The following is a 3,937-nucleotide window of genomic DNA, read 5'->3' as shown; positions in this document are numbered from 1 at the left end:
TTCTATGTTAATATTCCAGTCACTGTCACATTGATCAGGCACTACACTGTTGGTGTATACCAACCCTCACCACATCTGCTCTTGTTCCTTAGGAAAAAAATAATTGTAAGTGGTGTCAGATCTCACGAAATGGCTTAAGTGGCTCCACGTAGGAAATTGGTGGTGACCTGCTGCTTTATGGGAGTTATTCGAAAGGTTGGGCTGAAGAGCAGTTCAAGTATTCCATTCATTGGGCTCAGCCATAATGGGTCTAATTAGTGGGCAGTGAGGCAGGGAAAAGCTTTGTGTGTTCCTACCCGGCCACCACGGCTATTTTTAATGCCACTAACGCCAGTGGCACAGTGTTGGGTCAGTGTTGATATGGGTATCTTTTAAGTACTTTTTTTTAATCAAATCTCATTTCTCCCATAAGTGTTGCTTGTTCACCTTCACCTGGCTGCTGCCATGGTGAAGGAGATTGAATTTTGAGTACAGAGTTGTGGTGCAGTTACAAATCCTTCCCATTAGCCTCACACATTCTGTTCAGATAGTTTCCAACATGCCTAGCACTGTCACTTGGTCTTACAAGTCTCCTCTGAGGTATCTATTTTACATTTTACAGGATCTAGCAAACCCATCTGTGCTGCCAATTTCACGTCTCGACACCCATCTGCCTGAAGTTGCAGCGGTTGATGCAAGGCTGGCACTTCTATGCAGAACATCTGACTCAATGCCTCTTCCCTCAGTCCTCCCTTCAAGGCATACAGGTATGGTTAACCCTCTTTGGCTACCAACTGTGGTTACTACTGCAGTTTCAAACATTTGCACTCATTCTGTTCCAAATATTCATGATTTTTAATTTGCTGCGCTTTGTGGCCAGGTCTCATGTGTGTCCTCGTGTCTCATGGTGTTTCTGGTATCCATTTCAAGGGTCAGGCATTCTTAACTGCACCCTTTTCAAGCTCTGTATTCCTCTTGTGCCATTCTGTAATTTAGCTGTGCCAAATGCAAGCTAGAATCTCATTCTACGCACTTTTCCAATCAATGTTTTTCCAGTGGGGCTAATGGTTACTTGCGCAAACCTCACTTTACGTGTATATTTCCAGCATAATTACGTGGGTAAACTGTGATTTAAAGTAAAGAATTATCCTGTTCAACAGCAGTATTGTCTAGTCAATCACACCTTGTCTATGGTATCATACTATGTCTAGTAAAATTTTAGGAAAATAACAACATGGAATTCAAAGTAGGTTTACATCGACTTTGATCCAAAAGAGGCAGGGAAAAATCAATGTCATTTGTCAACAACATGGATTTTTCTAACGTATGTGGATTTTTATCATGTGTAATGAAGCAGCTGCCTCAGTGTTGCTGTTTATTTAAGGCCAGTATAAAATACCTGGCTCTTCTCTTGATTTATTTTGAATTGCTCAGTGTTTTTCCTATCTTCTTTCATAAATTTCACAGTACAGTCTAATCATGGTCCCTTTTCTTACCACAGAGACTTTGCTGATTCTAAGACTGGTCATTCAGCTTTAGACCAGTCACTTCCAATTATAAAAATCTTATCTGTCATTTTTACCATTTGATTAAAGCATCCTGTTCCTTTTATTTTTATACTGCATGCAATACTCTCCAAATAGCTATGCTGTGTGGTATCCGTATGTACAGATGGAGACACACAGTTGTCCCTACTCCTTCGATTACCTAAAACATATGGAATACTTCAGGGTGATTTATGTTCTAAACTAAACCTACCTTGAATTGCTTTTCTCTTTATTGGTATTTTTTACAGATACAGAAGATACTGCTGCTTGGACTTTTTAGAGCAGCAAGCTACATTCTGGAGACATTTCTCTCCTGTAAGCCTTTTCGGTTTCTCTTGCTTTCATGCAAGGATTTCTGTTTTGTTTTATAACTTCCTGTATAATCTGGAGTGTGTTGTAGTTGCCAAGAATTGCTCTGAGACAATTTGCACTGAGTGTTATTAAACAGACCCACACCCCCTGTTACACATCATAAAGCTCTGTTCACAGCAGTGCAGGTGCAACAGTTGTGACACTGAGTGACTTTCCAGGCAGATACCTCATTATCATATTCTCAGACACCATCAGAAGTGTAATAATATCAGAGTATAATAACTATTCATTGCACTGGTGCTGTAACGATCATGTAATGGATAGTTGAAGCCAACGGAAAGATGAAGCCAATTCGGCTAGGACGCAGCCCCACCATGAGGCTCAAGATGGCTGCTACTTCTTCACAAGCAGTAATCACAAGCAGTGCACAGGCTATGCCTGTGCCAGCAAGTGCATCAGCAGACAAGTGCTAAATTGTAGGCAGCAAAGGAGCTTCTAGCAGAGGAAGTTTTAGGTGTTTTCCAGAGCCATGCTTCAGGCTTGGCACCTTTTAGGATAAACCCATCTCCTGATTTGTGTCCCAGCTACTGATAATGAAATCACGGAACCATGGAATTGGTTGGAAGGGACCTTTAAGACCACCTAGTTCCAACCCCCCTGCCATGGTCAGGGACACCTTCCTGTGTGGGGCAGCCACGTCTTCTCTGGGCAACTTGTTCCAGGGCCTCACCACCCTCACAGGAAAGAATTTCTTCCTAATGTCTAATCTGAATCTACCCTCTCTCAGTTTAAAGCCATTGACTCTTGTCCTACCACTACATGCCTGTAAAAAGTCCCTCTCCAGATTTCTCCCCCCTTTAGGGACTGGAAGCTGCTCTAGGGCCTCCCCAGAGCCTTCTCTTCCCACAGCCTGTCCCTGTAGCAGAGGTGATGCAGCCCTCTGATCATCTTTGTGGCCTCCTGTGGGCTTGCTCAAGCAGGTCCAAATGACCAGTGTGGGTTTGTTTCAGTGGGACACTTGCACTTACTTTCCACAGCACCATTTCAAGCCTGCAGCTGCCAGCTGTGGGATTCACCAGCTCCTCCATGCCTCCGGCTGTATATTTACAGGCTTTGACCTGAGCCTGAGAGATGCTTGGGCCCTTTTTACCCCTCGATGCCAACCCGGGCAGGCTGGGGCAGCCTGCAGTGCTGGCAGCACAAGGCCCAACCCAGAGGCCTCCACAGGGGGTTCAGGGGATAGAGATGCGGACCCAGCTGTGGAACTCCCCTCACAGCTGCTCCTCTGCAGTGGGTATGGTTTTGGTGGTTTTCTGCCAAATTATACAAGTATAATGGTGTTGCTTAAGGTTAGCGCATGAGGACAGCATTTTTGTCGGCAATACTTGTGGTGGCTTTTTTGTCTCTCTCCTCACTTTTGTTCAGAGTTGTAGTGCCATTACTGAAGCTTCTTATCGCCATTCTAAACACGAGAGAATCTCACAGCTCAGTTGAAGGCAATAAATACAGCTTTTCCTGCTTCTGCTGTTCCTAGGTCAAGAGGTGGAGGGTGTTATTAGTGGGTTGTGGGGGTTTTGCCTTCTGATAGAGGAAGTGAGAGTGAGGTGGTGTTGTCTTGTGTAGTCGAGTGAATCCTTCACAGGGCAGCTATTGGAAAGCCATAATTCTAGGAACAAATACCTGTTTATTTTTTTTAACCCGTATGGGGTTTGGTTTTTTATCCACAGATTATACAAGCAGCGCTCGGGAGCGACCAGCAGCTTACATCCCTGCACTCCCGACGGCCGGTGCCCATGGGCCTGGGCACGCCCCCTCGGGCCCGCACCCCGTGGCGCCAGCAGGGACCTCAACGCTGTCCCGGCGAAGCCCGTTCGGGCAAACCCATCCCTTCTGCCCCACGTTTCCCCGCAGCGCTCCAGCCGGCGCACGGCCGCGAACCCGCAACCCGGCCATCCCCGGCCTGGCCGCCACGCCTCTGCCAGGAGGCAGCGCCCCGTGGCCCCGCGCCGCCTCCCTATTGGCTGTCTCTGGCTCGCCGACGCCTCCGTGGGTGCCAATCGCCGTGTGCGCTCCCGCTCTCTCCCCTCGGTGGGCGGGGC

Source organism: Lathamus discolor, chromosome 4 (assembly GCF_037157495.1).
Source record: "Lathamus discolor isolate bLatDis1 chromosome 4, bLatDis1.hap1, whole genome shotgun sequence".
Lineage (NCBI taxonomy): Eukaryota > Metazoa > Chordata > Aves > Psittaciformes > Psittacidae > Lathamus > Lathamus discolor.
This window is presented reverse-complemented; position numbering follows the sequence as displayed.